This window comes from Argiope bruennichi, chromosome X1 (genome assembly GCF_947563725.1).
Source record: "Argiope bruennichi chromosome X1, qqArgBrue1.1, whole genome shotgun sequence".
Classification (NCBI taxonomy): domain Eukaryota; kingdom Metazoa; phylum Arthropoda; class Arachnida; order Araneae; family Araneidae; genus Argiope; species Argiope bruennichi.
In genome coordinates, this window is record NC_079162.1 from 108,285,262 (window position 1) to 108,309,483 (window position 24,222).

General features: G+C 28.9%; 1 protein-coding gene across 1 annotated transcript in view; it reads left to right on the forward strand.

The window, feature by feature from the left end:
- Positions 1-1,816: 1,816 nt before the first annotated feature.
- LOC129958297 (formin-J-like) overlaps positions 1,817-24,222 on the forward strand; it is a 154,865-nt gene continuing 132,459 nt past the window's right edge. The window contains exon 1 of the mRNA XM_056070684.1: positions 1,817-2,061. The gene's annotated coding sequence lies outside the window, so the exon portion shown is untranslated. The remainder of the gene's footprint in view (positions 2,062-24,222) is intronic.

Below are 24,222 nucleotides of genomic sequence, written 5' to 3' on the forward strand. Positions count from 1 at the left end.
TTATCCCTTTTTCAGTCGGTTGCATGTTATAAATTTTTTTTGTTAAAATTATCATTAAGAAACGATGCCAAATTTCATGTTAGATTTATTTTGTGTTAATACTATACCTGTAGTTCCGAATTTATTAAGACAAGTCAATCAGTTAGAAATTTCAAAAGAATTTTGAAACTGGGTGATAATTTGAGCAACTTAGCAAAAAAATTCATTTTAAAACTTTTTGTGGATTTTTCTAGTAAATTAAATATGTAAATTTACTCTTAATGTGAAAAGAATCATGCGCGAAATTGTGAAACAGAAACAAAATTTTAATGATTTGGATGCATTTCGGGATTGCTTTTGAGGTTTCGTCATTACAAACTGGTGAATAGTTTTTTTAGTTGATATTTTGTGTTACTTGAACTAACCAAAGAAGTAAAATCTTAAAATAATTTAAATTTAGGCTTTTTAATTTCTGTGTTAGGAGTCCAGATGGAGTTGAGAAATATTAACAAGGCATGTTGTTACATTTTTCAGAGTTAGTAAACAAAATTTTTATGAAGAAAATCGTTTTGAAAGAAAAAAAAAATGTCGTTAAAATTTCCTTTAAAACTTTATTATAATGAATTCGACGGATAATTTCTTAATGGGCGCAATTTCTTTTTCTACGCTTTAAATAATTTTTATTTTTTTTAAAAAAATATTTTATACGTATTCAAGAGTTTTCTTCTTTTTGAAGAGATACTGAAGTGGAAATGTTTGATCCTAGAATGCATGAGCTTTTATTTTTTTTACAAAAAAAAAAAAAAAAAAAAAAAACGTCTTTTGAATAATTGCATATAATTTAAGAAAATTATTACAAAAATTTTTGGTTTATTTATTCTGGTGAAATTTTAACAAAATAATTAAAATGTGCCAATTGGCTACATTATGAAAACAATATGCCAGCGACACAAATTACATTGCAACAATTCTGCAATAAAAATTAAAGTCTCTTTTTCCCAATATATTTTTTCAATAGAATTAAAACATTTTTAGAGTATTTTTAATGGTAGAATTATTCATATAACCACCATTTTGGGATTTTTCTAAGTTTTCAGTTTAAATCTGATTCTAGTTCCATTCTTGCCATATATCGATGTGTCCTGCTAATGTTATCAAACATTTAAGGATTATCAAACACTCATTGTTATCTTTTGAAACAGTTACGTGAATTTTTAATGGAATTAAAGACGTGCAACCAAATGGCTACACTATGCATTGTAGGGTTAACGATATTTTATTTAAATGCTGCTGCTTCAAAATAATTTGATTGTTCTGTATGTAATTTTGATCAATAAATTCTTCAATTTTGTCGCTATTTTTTCAAATCAAATGATTATCTTATGTTTTACTTAAAATTAATTTGCATCAGTATATCCATATTGTGGATAAAAATACTTCACATCTAATTATTTAAGTTATTCAGTTTTCTTTTACTTCATTCTATTTCTTTTATTCACAAATATTTTATTAATTCTTTGTATAAACACGAATCCTTATTTGCCAGATTTAGCTACTTTCGTGTTTATGACTGCTTAATCATTCTGTGTACAAATACGAGCTTGCTACTTCGAAGGATCAAAAATCCGCTTTTGCTTTCCTTTTCTAGCATAAAGAATGCTGCAATAGTAAAAGCTCCGTTTTCACTGATCATTTGACGGCCATCAAGGGAAAGTTAGGTCATAGGGGAAAGAGCACATCTGGGGAAAATCGTTCAGTTAGAAGGGGAAAAACTTTCGACGAACCTGTTGCTCAGAAAGTTTTTCGGCCGAACATCCATACGTACTCAACCATCAACGATAGCCGCAACCGCGTGTAGGAAGCTCTGCTTCAGAGCAACGTTTTTTTTTTTCTTTGGTTTTTTTGGAAACCGTCTGACTGGTTCTTACCAAAAAACGTAGGAGCTCCCTTTGGGAAAAAGATTTTGTTTATGTTTTGACATCTTTCGTGTAAGAAAAACCTGCGGATTAAATTAACGTCGGAGGTTCTGCCGGTAAGCTGTGTTTTGTTTCAGCGCTCACAGACTTTTACAGACGTAATGCGGTAAGTCATGAATTAGCACATTTTATTGATGAAAAAAATTTTATTCTAAAATTATTTTTTTTAAAAGTATAAATTTAATGAAAAGTCTTATTTTTGGAAAAAAATTTGTTAGAATGTATGAATGTAGGAGCCAAATTTTTTTCTTTTCCATTAGTGACGGTAATCAGGAAATGAACATAAATATTATTTCATTTTTTTCTTTCATATATTTCCACTTATATTTGTAGTAGTTAGCATCAATTCTAGACATTGGCAGCAATTTTATTATGTAGCAAAAACTCTAAATAAGAATAAAAATTGATAAAATTGCACATTGAGGAATATGTATACTCAAATGTAAGAAAATTTTATTTTTCAAAGCTTTAAATATTTATTCATTATTTTGTTTTTTTTTATTGTAAAAACTTCAAAAATTTGGAATTTGAAACTATTAAATAGTAAAAATGGCAAAAAAAAAAAAAAAAAATGCAAGGAATGTGACTCGGAATTAATATATAAAAAAGTTATCTTTAACCTTAAAGAAAAATTGTCTATCCTTATTATTTAAAATTCAAAATTTTTGAAAACATTTTATTTATTTTTAAGCACGACAATGTCAAAAGTAATCTGTTTAAAGAATAAGGAATTTTTTTAGCCTTACATTGTTAAGTAAAAAATAACATTTATAGAAAATTTTAAATGCATAGTTTAAAATTAATCTAATTATTTTAAAGTTAAACCATTTGAAAAGCTATGAATAATAGCTGCTAAAATGTTGTATCATTAAAATTTCAAACAATTGCACAAAAATGAAATGATTTTGTTTTAAGTCTGAAATCATGTGTAAGATTTAAGTCGTTAAAATTATTACTATTAATGATAAGAACCTCTAGAATTCACTTTTTTCATATCAATATTTTCTGTTTCTATTATCATAAAATAAGAACATTTATTTTGTGGATCATGGAATTCTTTATTACAAATAAAAAAATTCAAGTTTACATACTATTGGAATGAATCTCTTAGATTAAAAATGTAAGATTCAAAAGTTACATTAATTCCAGAATTCTCCTTTTTTGTTTTTTTCTCCCTAATTTTTATATATGTGTTAAGTTGTAATTTTCGAACTTTTTAACTATTGAATACACACAAATGAAGTCAAAACGTTGCAACATTTCCAAACCATAAAATATAGCTCAAACTCTCCATGCATCATCTAATTGAATCAGCAGTTAAAGAAGGGAAATAACACCAAAACTTTTTTCTTTGTTGGAAAAAAAACAGCTTCCTACATTTTTAATCTATTATTTTTGCTTAACCAAACCTTTATATCAGATTCCTTGCATTCGAGGCTTATTTTGTGTTTTTTTTCTTTTTCTTTTTTGCAACCAACTATGGATGTTTATATAATAACATCCGCTTGGAGCAATTGAAAGAAAAACCTCCATCGAATTTTTATATGTTATTTTTTGCGCCTATTCGTTTCATCAAACTGCAGCTGCAATTAGTCTTTTAACAGTATTTCTAAACATTCCGCTAATTCTTTTTATCTTATGAAGCATAGCATTATCATTATTCATGCCAAGATGCTTTTTCATACTGCGTTTGATGCATTTTCTCTTGGGATCTATAAATCTTTCTTGGGATTTTTCAATCAACACAACTTTTATCAATCTCAAGCTTTTTCCGAACTTGACTTCATCGAAGAGACCTCAGTAGTAAATTTATTTCATTTCTCCGTTAAATTTATTTTGGAATATAATCGTATTATTTAGTAACCCTCTTCCATTTATTAAAAGTATAGTTTTTCCATTTATTAAAAATATAGTTTCAATTTTTTTTATTATTATTATTACAATTATTTTGTATTATCAATTTTATTTGGGGAACCATTTAGGATTCTACCAATTTTTAATGTATCCTGAAACAAAGAAATATTTTTACTTTTACTCGTATAAAATTGCGCATTTGCTATTGTTATGTTTTAGTCGTACGGACAATTGTAAAAAGATACTGGAACATTTTTTTCTCTTGATATATTTTAGATTTATTTTGGTATTTTTTAGTATATGGATTTTTTTATTGTTAAAAAACATCATTGAATAAAAAAAATGAGCTTTTAAATGAAATCATTCGAAATTTGATTCTTAAGGGGTAGGGGAATTCAAAATTTGTACTTTTTCTTTCAGAAGTCTATAAATAGTATGCGCAGGAATTTTAATCAAAATAAAGCTGCGTATTCAATTAATTTTTAAAACGAAAAAAAATCGTAAAAATAAAAATTAACTATATTACGGAAAGAGGAGTTTTTGAAGATATGTGTCATGTAGTTTTTTCTCTTTTCTCTTTATATGAAAATGGACATTTTTCTGTGAAGAAAAAAATCTTTATTGAGAAAGAAGAAAGCTCTATTAATGAAGAAAATATCTATCAAACAATACAAATGAAAAAAAAAAATAAAGCTTACACTTTTCTCCACGTATTAACAGTCGAAATTCTAGTAAAACTACGATTAAATAACAAGATTAAAAGATTATTCAAAATACATCACAATATTAACATTTTGCATTTTCAAATACGTAGGGTATGTAGTGAATTGTCGTTCAGTAACAAAGCATTCAAATCATAAAGAAAAAACGAAATGCCGCAACATTTTGCTTTTACAGCAAAATTTGCAAAATTCCTTTGAAATACGAAAGAAAAGAAAAATATAGATATATTTTTTTAAGAAAGCATAAAGACAGTCGTCTGATATTTTTTTAAATATTAAGCAGGATGTTTTATGTCAAATACAAAGCATCTTTTTGTGATAACACATACAGATTCTTGGAAAAGTTATTGCTTGACTTTCTCATGTTTAGTTTTGAGATTCACTACAGTTACTGATTCTCTTCTTTGAAGGCAGACACCCGTAACATGATGTGATCGGTATACAGATGGGCTCTTCATACAGATAATCTTACGGAGTGAGTAGGCTGCTTGGTTATGTTATGACACACGAATTATATTCGGCCATGTGTTGCGTTGTTGCGTCAACACATTCTAACAGTTAAATTTACGAGCCATTTAAAATTAATCATAAGAATATACAAACAGAAATACTCAGAGAACGTTGAGAACTTCGTTAAGTTGTTTAAGCATATAAATAAATTTGCGCAAACGGATATTATAGGTTTAAGGTCAAAATCAATGTCCAAAATGAAAGAATAAACAATTTTGTGATTTTTAGTTTTTTAATCATTTAATTTCGTGAGGCAGAGAGTAGTCCTCCGATTACATTAGTATTTACTGCAATCATAAAAAAAATATCGTGCAGTCATAAAAAAAATATCGTGTGTAATCATAAAAAAATATCGTTTGCAATTTGGCATTATTAAACAATCTTATATTTCTGTCAATCTAGAAAAATAATAATAAAAAATCAAAAATAAAAAAAAACCCGGAAAATATGAATTAACAGAGAACTGAAGATTAAAATCTTTGCAATTTTTATTTATTTACGACTTTGTAAGACGGAGATCATATATGCACTTTAGATTCATTTTTTTAATGGGTATGTGCGCGAACTTCGCATAAGATGTGTTTTTGAAATTTTCATGTTAAAATCTAAGAAATTGTAAAGTGAATAATTTCGATTTTTTTTCAAAGAATTGGAAAGATAATTTTTGTTGAAAAGAAGACGTTTGCGCAATTCGTCTGTTTTTTACTAAAAATGACAAAAAAAAAAAAAAAAATGAAAATCAGGTTTTTATTGAATAGTTTCAAAAGGAAACATAGATAAAATAATTCGCACATACATCAACGGCTTCCAATATGTGTAACAAGTCAATTTAACATGTTGACTGCCTACTACGAGAGTAGATTTGTAGTCTTGTAGACTACGTAGTTAATAATCTTGTTATGACTAATGCTGTATAACTGGATGAGCGTAACGTGCGAATTAAATATACATTGTTTTGGAGACCTGCATTCTAACCTGACACCAACTTCAAATTGAGTCCTTGAAAAATGTTGGATTTATTTACCTTTCTTGAAAATTCAGCTTATTGAGAATTATAATCTTTAATAAAGCTCATTATTGGTATAGGAGTTATGTGCCGACAATTGATCTAATAAATGGGTTTCTTTATTTTATGAAGTAACAAGAAGCAAGTTTATGAAGTAACAATTGTGCAGACAAGCAAATTATTTAGAATCCTTCATTACATTTAATTTTATTTATAAATTAGTGGATGTTATTTTTCAGTTATTAAAGAGTTTGGATTGATGACAATCGATGATTCAGCAAATTAAATAAATTTGATTTTTTTTGCCGTGATGATTATACCGCTAATCAAGATTTCTAATTAGTACATTTATCTTTGGAAGAAATGCATTGCTTAAGATTTAACACTTTTAATGGATTTTGGATTATATTGCAATCAAATTAAAGCACGAGTGAAAACTTAAATATAACTCGCTTTTAAATTCTAATTTGATGGACAATAAAAGCTTTCTAGCCACATTTTTCGGCTAAAAAATTGGGAGGTTTTCTCTTCTACATTTTTATATACTTCTCCATAGAACGCCATCAGTGAAGAGAATCGATGTGTTATATTATAAAGACTGCATACCAAACTTCACTTGTCAATTTTATTTTCTGTTATTTGTATTTCCAGACAATAGATAACCGGGTACCGCACTTGAATGAAGTTAGTCTAAAACTTGATGTTGATCGACATTTTGGATATACATGTCCCATAAAGAATTTTCATCCGTCTAAACGAATTATTGTATTCATGTATGTAAAGACGAACTGACACATAATTCCAAAAATATAAGCACTAAGAGTGATCCAAATTTAAATATCTAGGTAAAATTTTTTAAGTAAGAATAGTACATTTGTATTAAATTATGAAATCCAGTTTTGATAACATTGCTTTCGTTTTTTTTTAATTCCTAAGACAACAAACAATGATGAAGCATTTAATTAGGCGTCATAAATTTATTTGAATGAACAGAAGCGTTTACAAGCCTTTCAAGAAAAAGAGTCCAATTGCAAAAGCGTGTTTTTAACTCTTCATAAATAATATAATGAAATTCTGCAAAAACGAAATATTCAAAATTATTATTAATTAACCGCAACATTTTTTAGCAGATAATTCTAACTTTTCTTCTTTATGCATGAATAATATTATAAATTTTCAAAGCAATATGTCTATATTACTTACAGCAGAGACTGAATTGCTTTTATTATATACAAACGCGTGTTAAAAATGGGCAATATATGTATTTGATATCAAACTTTAAATCAAGAAATCTTTGCAGAATTACAGAAATCGTTGAAATAATTTAAAACTTAGGGATGTAACACAATTTCTTAAAATTTAACTCATCAGATATAGCAATGATCTCTTTTTATCAATTGTGAGGCAATTTTTCCCATCACAAATTTAAACTGGAACGGAAGTTTGATAAATGCGTATGTGCTGAAAGCGGCATTCTTTAAATGGCTCTTAAAAGCAATTTAATTTGCATTATTTAAACAAACAAATAATTTTTAAATTTATTTTTAACAAGATTGCATCATTCATATGTTTATTATCTAAAGATGCTTATACTTGGAAGATAATCTCTGATTGAACGCTTGTAGTTTTGAAAGAACATGAGAACATTTGAAAGAACATTCATGTTTTTATTGCTCATTATCACACATAAAAATCCGGCGAAGGTGCAGTTTGTTTACATCATTTATTGATATTTCGACACGTCTTGTTACAGAAACAAATTCATTACTAAAGCTATAAAAATTTCACTTAAAGGCTAAAATAAAGCGATGCTGAAAACTGAAAGAATGAACAAATTTGGACGAATTTTTGAAAAACAAATGGAAACGTACTTACTGATAAGCATTTAAGCAAAAGAAAAATGTACATTTTATTAAAGCCATGGGACGCAATCAGAATACTCAAATAAAACTCATTACCAGAGGTATTATCCCTTTCACTGTTCCAAAGATCTCACAAAGTAGCAACACACTGCAAAAGGAATCAGTTGGTAGAGACCATGGGAAATTAATTCCATTTCAATTAATTAATTCCATGCAGCAACGAATCTTTCAGCTCTTGGATGAATCTCGGAGTATGTGGTAGTTGCAACTGTCCTTCTAAGAGCTTTGTATCCATGATCAATTGGGATATGATCTAGGCATCTAGCTGGCCAGATAATTCTAGCGAATATCCTTACTCTCAAGATAATTCACTACAACATGAGGCCTACATTGGAGAGCATTCACAAAAATGAATCGAGTAGCAACTTGGGCTGCAGATATTTCCAATATAAGGTCTAGATATCTAGATGGCCAACTAATCCATCTGGCGAATATCCTCACCCTCAAGAAAATTCACTACAATACGAGGCCAATATTGAACAGCATTCACAAAAATTGACCTTATTACCAATTTACGCTACAGATATTCGACAACTGAGTCTGCTGTCAGAATTTCTCTACCCGTCCTATGTTGGGGAGATTGGAAAAAAAATTCCCAGGTGAAGGTATGTCGAATATCAGAGTCTAGACTGAATTACAACTCCTCTTTGACGAGTTATGGTAGCGGAAGTGTCATGGTCTAGACTGATATCGTGTTCAATAACCGTACAGTTCTCAATATATTTGACGGAGGCTTTTGAATTGCTCAGAGGTTGAGAGATGAGATCTTACAGAATTCAATTTTTCTCTGTTGCCGTTGCATAAATTTTTGTCTATGCAAATGACATTTCCTGATCAACGTGGAGCTGGGAGATTTCTTCGCTGTTTAACTCAGTGAGTGAGTCATGATTCTTATAAAGTATAATTAGTATTAAAAACTAATCGAGTTCAATCAAATTAACTTTAACTTTCAGAAAATTTCTATTTTTCTTACTTGTGAGTTTTGAACAACAAACCGTATCTTTTCCAAATAGCTTAATATGTTGTATAATATTTGTGCGATATTTTAAAAACATCCAACATTATGGAAATTGTTAAAATATTGCGCTGTTTGTTATCCATGCCAAAACCAAACGAAAATCCAGATTTTTTTTTTTTTTTTTTTTTTTTTTTGCCATTAGCCTACACACATAACGTCTCTTTTAAAATTTCTTAGAATATGCTAACACCCTTATCCTAAATCAAGAACATCACTAGATGATGTTACATTAACGGCTGTTATGTCATTAATCTTCGTTTCTTCATACCATTAGACATTGAAAAAATACATCGATCATTTGACTCGCTCGACCTTTTGGAAAAGTACTGGATGAAAATATTTAGTAAGATCATTTTCATTAAGTGTTTTTAAATAATATTGTATAAAAAAGGAATTTTTGTACGAAATTAAAAAAATATGTAACAAGAGATTTTGATAAATAATCCAAATATGATTTAAGAGAGCCCTGTTTCGATGTAATTTATAATCTTCGTACTTTGCAAATTTTGCTGCAATTGTAAATTTTCATTTTACCTCGTTTCTTTCGTTTTCAAGTAATTATGAACACGTTAGTTGATTCATATATATTTTTGCTTCATTTTTACTTCGTACAGAGATGTTTTAGTCATACTTTTGAAGTAATGTGCAGTTTTCAGAAGTTCTTGTTGATTCAGAATTTTTTTTTTGTCTGAAATAACTGCGATTGTTTAATTTCCATAATTTAAACAGTGCAACAGGAAAAGTGAAATTTGATATCTGATATAATGCTTATTGATTGATCGCTTTCTGTTGCCGGAGTTTCTGAAATTAATTGGAAAAGACGATAAAGCCTCAGAATATGTAGGAAGTTCGTAATAAGTTGCTCTGATTTTTCTTCGAGTGCGTATTGCAAAAGGGCTTGGCGACTGTCTCTTATAGAATTACACTCATTTTTTAGCATTTTTCTATTCCACTTATTTTCTTTTATTTTTAAAGCTTTATCTGTAGAAGGCTTTATTAAGATCAACAAGAATAATGCTAATAATTGAACATTCTAGATATTCTTCGTGCTGAAATTTCATTTATTTCCGGAGTGTTTTCACATTATTTAACATATAATTTACGAAGAAATTTCTACTTATTAAACAATTTATGAACATTTTATCATAAAATTAAAAGTTTAAGTTTTGCTGAAATAGAGAAATGTTAAGATGAATGGATAGATACTAGACAAATAATGGTACGCATAATTCATTGTTACGACAAGAAAGTAAAAAAGCACTGAATGCGGTATATTATTCGATTTGAAGTAAAGCCAACAACAATTTTAAGTTAAGTGCAAAAATATCAATTTGCTTTGTATAAGACTTTCTAAATGAATGCTTTATATCGCTTTAGTTTGTAAACGCATTAATACGTTTCCTTTTGATGATTTTTATTTTTATTAATTAAAATTGTATATAAAACCTGTTTACAAATATTTTGATGTCTATAGTGCTATAAAAATCTTTCTACCTTAAAATTTTGCCATAGATCTTCAAAAATCGATTCTTGTAAGAATGAAGGGTTTTTCGTAACAAATTGAGGACGGAAAACAGTAAGAATTAACTCCTCCAAAATATGAATTATCTTTTTTTTTTATAACTTAAGCATAATAATGGTAAATGGAATAATTATATAAAAAAATCATTCATATTTTGGAGGAGTTAATTCCTACTGTTTTCCGTCCTCAATTTGTTACGAAAAATATACTCAGCAGGGGGGCGAAGAATATTCAAAACATACCTCCTTCGTTATTCGATGAAAATTATCCTCCTCGCTTATGAGTATTCCATCCTTTTTATTTCAGTATTCAAGGTTTAACCACTCCTTATCTTCTTGGGGTTCTTTAAAATAAACATGTATAGAATCGGCCTTCGTGTTTATTCGAGTAGGTTTATTTCAATAAGTTGTTTGCGTTCAAAACTGCTCTTTTTCCTGGTTTTATAAGAAATAAAATCTGGATGGAATAATTGAGCAGCATGAGCGAATGCGCACAACTCTAACTACGCATAAACATATTCCTTACGCAATAGCATATTTTAACAAATATGAGTATCAAATATATAAAAAACCACCAAGGGGTTTAAAATTTTATTTACTAGATGACAAAATAAAGATCATTTTTAAATTTTTGATTTCGGAGGGTTGTATTTTCCTTTTTCAACTTTTAGCTTGATTTTAAAATCCAACAAAATGTTTATTTCACTGAATGCTATTGTGAGGTAATTCAGTATTTCAAACATTCGTAACCTGGCATTTTTCTTTAAAAAGTTCAGTAAATTATTAAAATATCACATAGTTTTTAGTATTTTTGTGGTTCCTAATGTGCACTGTTAAGTAATACTAAAATTATCCAGTTAGTTGTTTCGATCTCTTCGGAAAATGCTTATCTAAATTGTCATAAGCAAATATATATTATATAAATATAATAAATAATTAATTATAAATATAATAATTAAACAATTATTATATAAATATAATAATTGTCATTGAATAAAATCGTCATAACGCAGAATGTTGTATTTTTTCCATGACAAGTATACTCGTCCAAAACAGTTAACTGGTTAATACTTTACATACCAAATAAAGTAAAATAATTTCTTAATAAAAATTGTAAAAAAATTTAGCATTGAGTTCAGTTTAGAATTAGTTCCATTATAATTTCTCTACAATCATAACTGTCACCTTAAAAGATGTATGCGCACTTTAAATAAATTTTGATGCATTAGACTTCTTCCAAACACTAAATCAGGTGTTAATCAATTAATTCATTGTTAAATTAATCACTTACACGCTTTACAATACACGAGTTGCATTAATCATTTAATCAGTCTGTCAAAGCTGGAATGCTCTTTATCAGTTAGAGAGGTTCTGATTTTCATCAATCAGAAAATCGAGGCAGTCTGATACTGAAAGCTCAGACTTATTTGCTTACTGTTTTATTCTTCATTCGGTATTCCTTTCTCTGCCTCACTTCTTTCTTAATTATTTCTTTCTTAATTTCTTACTCTGCTTTCTTAATTTTGACTTGAAGAATAATTTATGCATTGGCGAATTTTTTTAAAAGTAATATTGATTGTTTCATCTCGGAATTTATTGTAGTTCTTCTTAAACTGTGGAGAGTGACAACTAATCTGATTGCAAAGTATAATATTAGGGTTACAAATTTTCTTTAAATATTTGAAAAATCAAATAAGTTCAGAAAATCGTCTTGATTCAATAATAGTCACTCTTAATTAAATTTGTGTCCATTAATAATTGGTTAGTATGACATTTCTATATTATTTAACTATTTTCGGAACCTCAAAAAATTTTCTGTACCTAAAATGTGTCAAAATTGAAGAAGATCCAAGAAACCCCAATCAAGAGAATCGCTTGATTTAAAACTGTAGGTCGCATATTTTAATGTAAGGAGAGATTATTACTGATAACCAATTTTGGCCCTTTTTTTTTCTGTTTCTACTGATCTAAAGCTCAGGGATTTAAATATGCTTCGAACTTTGGATTTAACGGATTAATTAATAAATCATGAATTGAGTCCTAGACAATATTTAAAATAGGATATTACGTTTGAAATTGGGCTATATATTGTAAGTTTTAAATATTTAATGCACTTATATTAGCAAAAAGGATCTTTTAACAGTTACACATTTGTAAGGCGAAAAAAAAAAAAAAAGCTTCAAACTTAAATTGCTGTTCAGAAAGTGCTGTTTCTACAATGGCTACTATAATAAAATTCTGTCCGTTAAATACGAAGTCTGTCCGATTTCCCGATCCGAAATTCATTCATTCGCGTTCGGTTAAACTAAGAGTTTACTGCATTTTAGAGTTTTAATTGAGAAATTTCCTTTTTTTAACAATTTTATTTAATCTAGCGAGAAGTTAATGTGTTAATTAAATTTCACAAATGACTCATTAGCTATTAGAATATTTTTAAGTGCTAGGATTCATGAACTGATGACAAATTAATTTACACCCCAGGAAAATACATCCTTTTTAAATAAATTAAAGTCAGTAAATTCTTAGTTGAACGGAAGTAAATTTTTATTCGGAAAAAGGCCATACTTCTTTCAATCTTTTATTTCAAATTCCGAGTCATCGCTTTCCACACATTTGATTAATACACGCTCGTATTCGACAACTGTGTGTGTGTTTTTTTGGAAATTAAAATGTTCCCATGAACATTTCATTTTATCAGTTTGAGATTTTCTACTAAGTTTTTTTTGTGTGCGTTTTGTAATTAGAGCAAAAACTTCAAACAAAATCATTAGCTTTATAAGTTACAGTTTTCATTTTTTACTCCTCAGATATATGCCTCATCAGTGTTTAGTGTATTAACTAACCAATAAATACTACACGCATGCCCCTTAAATCACATATAGACAATAATTTTTATTTTACCGAAATGCGTTATGACTTGCAATTTTGCATGTAGATATTCTAAAACTACAATATTCTTCCAAGTCGAGTATAGCAAGAATGAATTGTTAAATGGTGTTTTTAAATAGAGCATACAATAAAAGAACACCAGAAACGTGTCATAAAAAGTGGAAATGCAGTAACCTTGCAAGGTAGAATTACAGCACTCATTTAATAAATAACAATTGGCGTATCAAACTTGTCCTCAAATCAAGTATTTAATTAAATTATTTTAATTCACTCGCTTCAAAAGTTTTCAAGGTCGTCATACTGCTGGCGTGGTAGCACATTCAAGTGGGTGTGTCATTAATATTCATACAACATGACAGTATTGCGGCGTTCACATTGACTATTTTTGCGTTTTGGCCAGGTGTTTGGATTATCGCTAAGATTTGCGAAATTTATATGCAACAGCTTATACAGGAAAGCAAAAAAATCTATTTAAATGCAAAAGAACACTAAATTTCGTGTCTAAAAAGCTAGTTATCATGAAATTCATTCAGTTACTACAAATAAGTAAAATTTTATGTAATAATGCAATGCAGTTTCTCATAATTCCTAAAATAAAAGTGTTCTATTAACTCATCTTTTAATAATTATGTAATTATGAAGCGTTTTTAATCTAAGTGGTGAGAATATGCATAATTTGTTGCAAAGTTACATTTTTGAGTTCATTTTTTAAAACTTTGATGACGAATGTTTGAAATTACGAACAAAACGAGCAAAAATAAAACGAAGCATAGTGATGATGTTAAATTACGAGCAAAGTATGCAAAATACCCAAAATTTTTGAGTGTATAGAAAATATATTATATTCATAGTCGTATTATATCTTGTAAATGCTGATGCATAATTTATTTTCTAGATCTTTTTATTTGTAATCTTATATATTGTTCCTGTTTGTATCCAGGAAATTCCTTGTTATTTTTAAGCCATCATTTCCAATCCGAAAATATTTTTAACCCTGTCTTTTTGGTTTTACTGAGCGGCGTTTTGGTATCTTGAGTATGAAAAACGAATATCACGAATTTTTAGATAAGATTATATTGTATGCTTTTATTTCTAGTTCTGATATTTTACAGCTTTTTTTTAAATGTTTCGAAGCACTATATAGCCCCTAAAACCAGACAATTATTTTAAACTTCCAAAAACTTCAAAATTAGCAAAATGGCATATTAGAGATTTGTTATACTTTTTCCCTATCATTATAACACTTCATCAGCTGGTGGAATTATACTGGCGCATTTTTATTACTGTTGTTAAAAAAATTTAAAAAATGTAATCTAGCGAAAGTTTAATATGACGGAAAGTCTAATATGGCGGATATACACCAATGGGTGATATATCCGCATCTCGGTATTTTTCTTTTTTCTTTTTTGTTGCATTATTGGTGATAAATGCTTGCCATAGATACTGTCTGTTTTCAGTTACTGAAATCATCCGCGCATTTGCGCATGCTCCACTTGGTTTTGATTTTATCGAAATATCGGCTGGAGGGAAGATAGAGGGGAAAATGTTTACTTCTTACTAAATAACACATAGACGCTTTTATTCAAGTTTATGCAAACTAATAAGACTGAAAAGAGTAGCTAAAAGAAAAATACGTCTAACAAAGAACACCGTAAAATCGCTGCTCCTGCTCACTGCTCATTTCCCCATTCAAAGTAGAATCGTCCAAAATTGATTAGCGGAGGTTTCTGTAACGAAAATTAATGAAATGCGTTAATATTCTATCTATATCTTTCGTTCAACGTATTAATACACTTGCACAAAGAGAAAGCAAAACTATTAAATTATGGAACTGTTTTAACATTCTGCTATGAAATACAAATGTCCCTTTATGTTTAACAAAGTTTTATAAAAAAAACACCCCCAAAATTATCAAAGCATTATTATAACCAAAAGATCGATAAATTTAATTCTTTTGAGTCGAATAATTACTATTTGTAATAGAAAATTTGAAGCTAAGATAATTGACAAACTACAAGTAATTTTTTACACTTGCGTTTACTGCATTTCTTATAGGTACGGGAAACCCAACGTATTTAAAATAGGATAAATAATTTTTAGTATTATTTCCATAAATATATAAATAGTACTTATTTCTATAAAATATTCAGAAACGAAGACATAGACAAGCAAGTACACTTCACTCATAAATGAACTCAAGACGAAAATCGGGAGTAAAGTACTCTATTTCCGAATCGATTCAAGACTTATCAGAAGAATACAAACTGGTGGTTAGATTTTAGCGTCAGTTTGATCTATTTGACTTCCGCGTTTAAATTTTTTAATGAAAATGAAACTTCGCAAAGCTTCTAGTTTCAAATACTTATGACTAAAAACGTCAAGCTACAAAATCTAAAAGTTATTTTAATTTTTTAAAATAAACAACTTCCTTAACTAAACATCAATGTGATAAGTTAAAAATAACATTTCGTTCAGAAAAAATATCATCAATAATTTAAAGTATCAAAAGATTTGCAATGTGTCAAAAAATCATCTGCTTAACATTATTTTTAGAAATAGATGTTTTTTTTTTATCATTTTCCTCAGAAATTTACTATTTTCGAATGTCATTTATACCAAATGTCAATCAATTGCAATTTTAAAGAAATGCTCAGTGTTTCGGAGATTGATAAAAGTATTTTTAATTGCAACTTAAAAGACGCCTTTTTTTATTGAACTGCTAGTAAAACGAGAAAAGATTTTTTTAAAGCGTAATACTATATAGTGTGCTGTATTTTAAATTAAAAAAATTGATCCATAAAATATAATAAAATAAACATTTTTTAAGTGCATTGTTTCATATTTTATTATTAAAAGCAAACAAAGCATGCTATTAGAAACTTACATACACTATTTACTGACATGAAACAATTGCATTAACGCAAATGCCTTTTTTTATTAAACTATTCGTAAAAAGAGAGCAAAATGATCTTTCTGATGCGTAATACTTTAAAGTATGTGATATTTTAAATAAACCATTCTTTAATAAAACCATAGTAAAATAAACCATTCTTAATCTATTATTTTTATATTTTATTATTAAAAGAAAATAAGGCATGTTATTAGAAGCTTGTATTTACAAGATATATTTGCTGAAACAATACAGTAATGCAAAATTAATGGATCTTCGACCAGCGAGATTTGCACAATTCCGAATTAAAAAAGCAGTGGGAGAAAAACATTCCACAAACTTAGGCGTTGTATTACATCACATGATTAAATTACTTTGCAAATCTGTTATGCAAACTTAACTTGCAATGCATTGGGTCATGACCTTTCAAATTAATGCTGATTCTAACTTGTCACTGCGACATCTGCGGTAAGGATATGCATCAGCTGCAAATTAATGCGGATTGCACACACAACAATAACAAGATATGCAGGTGTGGGAAGTGATTCATTACTTTTGATGCCTTTAGGGTTATTTAATAAGTAAATGATTTGAAATCAAACTAAATTATAAATATTAATAGAATGAAATAAATTTTGATAGGTGTTATGCAATATGTGTACATGAAATAATTATTGCTGTAAATCAAGCAAAGTTTTTTTTTTATTATTATTCTCTGGTTTGATTAAAATCCTTGATTGCTTTTGCGATACATGCTTTAGGCAAAAAGCGCTTATCTGTGAGCCTTTTCAATTTACTTAATTGATTAGAAAGCAAATATTTGAAATCTAATTAGTTCGTATCGACGACGAATTATGGATTTGTTCCTAACATTATCGCTCTGGTTATATGCAATATGATTAAGATATTCTTACGTTCTAAACAACTTGTTATTTTTCTTAATTATTAAATTTCAGAAAAAAATTGTGATTTTGAAATTTTTATGGAGCCAAAACTTCGATACATGTGTCACAAAAATTACTTTGAATCGAAGAGAAGAAAAATTCTTGAAATTCTTTCAGCAAATTTTCCAAACCTAATAAATTTATTGCGACAGCTTATTACGGACGTATTCTCACCCATTTCACTCTTGTTATAATTACTACGATTAAGATATTGAATATTGCAAGCAATTTTCACTTTCCAAACAGCTTGTTATTATTATGTTTCTTAAATAATTAATTTCAGAGAAAAAATCACGATTGTGAAACGTATGAGGAGTTGAGACTCATAAATACTAAAATTAACCGAGATCAATCTTATATATTTATTGAAGATATCTATGATTTCATTTGTCGATAAAAATTTTTGCAGGATGACTATTCGTATATCCAAAAAGGCAATAAGACAGACGGCCTTGGTTCTCTGTTCCAGATTTCTAACAGTCAATTAACAAATGTCTGTCATATAAGCTACTCTTTCTATTTTATTAATCAACTATTATAGTCTGTCTGATCAACTTCTCTAGATCAACTAAAAAAGAGAAAAACAGTAGAGAAGTGTATTTGAACTCTTCGAGATTTTACAATCCATTTGTTCAAATGAAACATGATATCGCGTTTATTCACTTACAGTTACGCCTCAAAGAATAGACAGTGTTTGTATTCAGTATAATAACCTTTATATTTTTTGTGCGTTTTTTATTATATTGTCAAAATGGAGATAATGTGCTTCCTAAGGTCGTTAATCGCGTTTGCCTGTTTTAATATGTCTTGACTGTTAAACTACGATTTGATTTAGTAAAAAAAAAAAAAAAAAAAAATTCAAAATTCATGCTGCAATTTTATTTTACATCAAAATAGTGTCATAGTATTGATAAATATTCTGTATATTAATTTTTAATTGGTTCTATCTTTTCTGATTACTCGATGATTTATTTTTAAATAATTCGAATTATAATGTGCGAGATATAATATTATTTCACTTTGTATTCAGGAATTTGAATACCTTTTCCCTCGTTTTAATTGAAGATTGATTAATGGAGTAAGTTGACTAATTTAGATCAAAATAATTATTTACACTTTTTTTTATAATAAGTATAAATTAACGTCTAATAGACGGTGAACCTCTTATATGTAAAGTTCTGATATAAATTATAAATGTTCTATGTTTTACAAAATGAAATACTGGTATGAACAGAACTTTTCATTTTACCCCAAAGAACTGATTGAACTGATCATTAAAAAATGATCCAAATTCTTTTATTTATGGTTTCCACGAAGCTGAAATATCATTACGATAGCGTTTGTGATTGCAATAGAACTCCAGCTATACAAATTAAATGGGGTTCGGAACGATTCGGTATTTATGGAAATTCGGATGATTGATTAAAGCTTGGAAATTAAGTAAAAAAGATGTCATATAAAAAAAAACTTTAATTCATGAAATTAAGTTCAGGTAATATAAGGTACACAAAGCTGAAATTACTATATGATTGAAATAAAAAAATATATATTACAAATTAAATTTTGTATGAAGGTTCATTACATACATATGTATATACTGTACATCCTTTTTCTTCCAAAATCAATTCGAACAATTGATTTTCAGACTCAATATTGGTTCGGATAGCAGAAGTTTGACTGTACTGTGATATTGATATGTAATTTTCATTGAAAAACATTTGGTCTTTTGATTATATAGTTAAAGATAAATATCAAAACATTTGATAAAATATTAATAAGTAGAATTTTATGCATTGCTTAACCCAACTGCGAATAACTCAACCCACATATATGGTGGAAAAAAACGTCTATGGTTATGTCTGTAAGTAATGACTCATCAAATATTTGCAAAGTATGCGAAAAGAGAGAAATGACTGAATATGTATTTTGGGTTAAAATTGCACTTATTGCATATTCTATTACTAGCTAAATAATGACAGATTGTTCAGTGTTCCTAATAATAAGAATGAGCTAACTGTATACCAGTTGGTAAAATAGTTATGAAGCATGTTAAGGACTCCTTTCTCATATTCATAAGCAAGCCACTCATCAAAATATCTGCATGACAGAACCACAGTTTTCGAGTAAATCCCCCTCCCACTCTGCAGAGTAGAAACTGATTATCCTCACCCCATTTTGGTTAAAGGAGTTCCAACTAATATTTGAGGTGACACATCTCCTAGCTAACGTAGGCGTTTCATATTTTTACTCCCCCTTTCCCCCTGCGAAATACCACACGCCGTCGAATCTACGTCCTTACTTCTGACACAGCGCGCTCAAGGTCACAAAAAAGATCATCGAATTTTATTTATTTATTTCATTATTTCTTTTCACTTTTTTTTATCTGTGCCATCTGAAAAAGTAAACATTTTTTTCGCACAGTGCCATTTTTTTCATGTAAACGAGGAACCCACCATGCTTTCACGAAAGTCAAAATATTACGTTGAATTTTTTTGCAGATGGTAAAACGGGGCTTTTGCAGGGATATGCGGCGAAAAGATTATTTGCTTTTATTATTGTTGCTGTTGAGCTATTATCATTCCACGATGATTAAACGTCGGCCGAACCCTGTGATGATGAAAAAGTAATCTCCTTCTCTAGCACTTTCGTTTTCGTAATTTTCTGCGATTTCAACAACTGCTTTGTGGAGGAATCAATGCAAATGGTGCCAACTAAAAGGTGGGACATCTACTAGATCCCTTATTGTAGAGGAACCCTTTATTTTTTACAGTCAGAATTGACTTCTGCCTCTTCACGACCTGCACAAGGTGAAGTAATAAATATCACTTCTCTTTTTTCAAATGGGTGTAGTTAAAAACTTACCCACGGAGGCAAGGAGTGGCGAAAATTATTTAAATAAGGTGGCGACGACAAATTCATAACTGTTGAGGATGGTGAGCTCGTCCTTTGAAGAAACTCCAGGGTTTCTACTTTATTTCTGAATATCCCTGCTGGATATGACCCTGTTACTAAGGACACATTACAAAGTATTAAGTTTAGAATAATTATAATACCGAACTGATTTGAGAGAATGGTAAATACCGAACGGTGTGATAAGAGTGGGATGCAGCTTTAGGTGTAATTGGTGGAGGGGTGTGCTGTAGGATCCATTTAAAACTTAAGGAAGTAAAATCAGCCGTTCAATGTTAGCGAGTGTTTGTGTCCATGGGCTGTCTACTTTGTGCGTAAAATCGGCGAGGTCAGTATGATTAATATTGCTCAAACAATTAACGTAGAATTCTGTCTTTTATTTATAAATTTAGGAAAATTTTGAAATTATCCATATTTTCTAAGTAATTTGTCGCAAGGATTTTGTTATGGCATTCGAAAATGGTTGATAATTCAACTAGATTCTGATAGAAAATTTAAATACAACAAGGCCGAAGTAACAGTATATAAATGTTGTTTAATGGTTTTGGCGTTTTTTATAGTTCATATCAGTTTTTTTTAACAGTAACAGTTTTTAACAGTTCATAACATTTTTCATTAACAAAAATGTTAAGGATGTAAGATACTCAACGTGACAAATCAGCAAAAACGTTTCTATTGTGTACAGTTCTTTATAGATTACATTAAAAATATTAAATTACTTGAACACAGCATAAAAGGGGCTGAAATATTTTATATTAAGAGCTAATGCTATTAACGTGAAAGACGTTTTGATACGGAATTTAGTAAACTGGTAAAAATTTTTTCGAAAACTTCATACTTTAAAAACATTTATGTTCATAGATAACTGACTGATTTTCGTACATGCAGTGAAAAAATTTGCATTTTTTGGTATATAATAATTTGCTGCAGAAGATAATGTATGAAGAGTAATTCTGAAAAGTAATTGATTTCAGAATAATTCTATTTTCTACCCAGGTAGCACAGAATTAGGAATTACAATATCGGACCAAATGTTCAAAACCGGTATTCGATATTTTTTAGATCTTAATACCGGGATACCGGTTTTAATACTGGTAATAGAAATTTTAGAAAAAGAAAGAAAACACAGGCGTTTCTTTGTTTTATTTGCCAATTTTATTAGAGTGTGTAAATATCACAAGAAATAATTTGTAACTTATAAATTATAGCAGTATATAAAGAATTACAAAAAAGTAAAGAAACATCTTATTTATTTCAATCGCAAAAAAGTGTAAATATCACTATTCAGTCTGTGGTACTATTACAAATTTTTGACATGTGATCTTAAAAAACATAATGCATCAATTGTAATGTCATTAAATCTGGAACGTAATTTTGTGCAAAAATTACCAGCTGTCGAAAACGCTCTTTCGGCATCTACACTAGTTGGTGGTACTCTTAACAATGCGCGATATACTTTTTCCAAGTATTTGCCTCTAAATCCCTCATCTTCAAATAAATCGATTTCTCGTCGGATGGTTTTGGATATAGTGATTTCTGTATTGTATTTTGGTTTGTTGATTTTTTTTTATTTATCGCTAATTCTAATTCTTGTTCAAGAAGCAATTCCTTTTCACTATCGATATTAGTGTCATCATAATCTTCGATAACTGTACCGAATTCTTTTGAATGTGGATAGGTTTGTGGGTAAAAAAATGTAAGAAAATTTACTATAAACTTGTTCAGATTTGAATTGGTTAGTCTCTTTTCTTCTTTTTCATTTTCATTTTTAAAATCATTATAATCATTAAATGCCGTAAGACATTTTCTATTTCGGCATGCTGTTCTTCTGTGCGATTTTTCAATGTAGTATATAATTCTTCAGATAGTGATGTGCCGCTGTTTCAGTGACTGCAACCTGAAATTTTTTGTTGCATTAGCTGTTAATAAATTAGAATCTCTCTGACGTAATGCCTCAACAGCCAGTTGGTTTATTGTAACAGTTTTATTGGAAATAGAGCTGATACAATTCTGGATACTAAGTCGAATTCACTATCTGAAAAATTAATTTGCAGATTTAAGTTAGTTATTGCTTTTCGGACTGGGTTTCTCAGTTTCAAAATTTCGTACTGATATGTGTAGCCAAAGGTGATAAAAAAGCTTTCAGGAATGATACGAAGAAAATTTTACATAATATCATTAAATATTGTGACCAAGAAGCAGAAAACGGGGAATTAAAATATTCCTGAAAAAATTTAATAACATAGAAAAAAGAAACGTTTTAATATAAAAAAGATCGTTAATATTTTATAAAAATGTAATTACCAAATTTTAAGAGCAGAAATTTTCCATTTATTCTTCATAATTTAATGTTTATGTTCCTTATATTAAATAAAAATTGCTCTGAAATATTTTACAGTGCTTTAGTACCTTTCTCCTTCTGTATTACTAATTATCTGTAATGTTTACGTCTCACAAAACCGCGAGTCTTCATTATTAAATGTAAACATCTCCCCCTTCCATCTTTCCTCTCACCCCTATTTTGTCGAATTAAACCATCCTAACGTATGCGCAAAAGCGCGGGGGATTTTACAATCCGTTGTCAAACAGTATTTTATCACTTCTCTTGATTGTACGATGCAACTTTGTATTCACAGTTTAATTAATTTCGCCCGTTAGGGAGACATAAAAACAAAAACGTATACTATTCTGTTGTGTTGGCGATCCCTGAACATACAGTGGAGACAATTTAAAAAAATTCTAGTAAATACCTAAAAAACGGCATTTAAAAATGTGAATACCGGTATTACAAAATTGTACAAATGGCTCAAAATACCGGTATTCGGTATCCTGTAATACCAGTATTGCAATCCCTACACAGAATGTTACATACTATTGTATAATATTGTTCGATATTATATTATATTATATTATCAAATATTTAACAATATTATACAATATTATGAATATAGTTTAATATCTTATGGTATTGTACAATATACATGTGCTATTGGGGAATTAAAGTATATGCTAATTACTTATTTTTAGCTTATTTACAAGCTTGCTGTTTCACGAGAAATGTCCTTTGTTCCTTCTTTCGATGCAGAATTTCTTTTTTACTTCATGAATTATTTGAAAATTGAGAGATTAACGAAATTTAACGTTTGTTGATTGCAATAGTATTTTTAATTTTGTTTTCATTTATTATCTGCATGTAAAACATTTTCTGAATATTCACGCCGTAATATTACTGGAGACATTAGAATTATTTATGTATGTTATGTTATGTAGACAATAACATTAGAATTATTTATGTATGTTATGTTATGTAGACAATAACATTAGAATTATTTATGTATGTTACTTTCTGCAAAAACGTAATTTTTCAAAAAAATTCGGTCGAAGGTTCTACTTTTTATAAATCAGATCTCCTCTAGATACTTCTTCCAGTGATGACTTTTAAAAATTTTTGTTTATCGTAATTTAAATTTTCGATATTAACCTTAGGATGAACTCGTTTCCTGTCTGTACTTTTTGGATTAATGAGCACCTTAAGCTAGATAACATGGCGCTCAAAAATTTTGCTGCTAATTTTTAACACTGCTTCCTTCCAGATATTTGCATAATTTGCCGGCAATCTCTATCTCTCTAATGAGCTACTCTTAACGATGTCGTAAACGAAGCATTTCCTCACCACTTCTCAGAAATTTTCTTTTACCCAGCGTTGAAATATTCGGAGACTTACAGAATGAATCTTCCTGCATTGGATACCACGGCAGCAAATTGTGAAGATTCATGATTACGAATTTTAAATAAATTTGTCATGACTTACATTTGTTTCCAGTAATTTTACAAAACTTCCTCTCCCAACATGCTTTGATCTTCCCACGAATTTGTTTGCTAAACTTTTGTTTACCAGATTAACATTCTGATTCACATTTCATGTAAAGTTTGTAATTATATGCCTAGATTAACGAAAGTACATGGGGCTATTAGAAAAGCCAGTGAAATATGAAACCGTGATTGATAAGGATTACAACAGCTTTTTCAAACTTTTACATCACAGTGGTGGGAGTTTGCTTCTTTAAGCGATAGATATTCT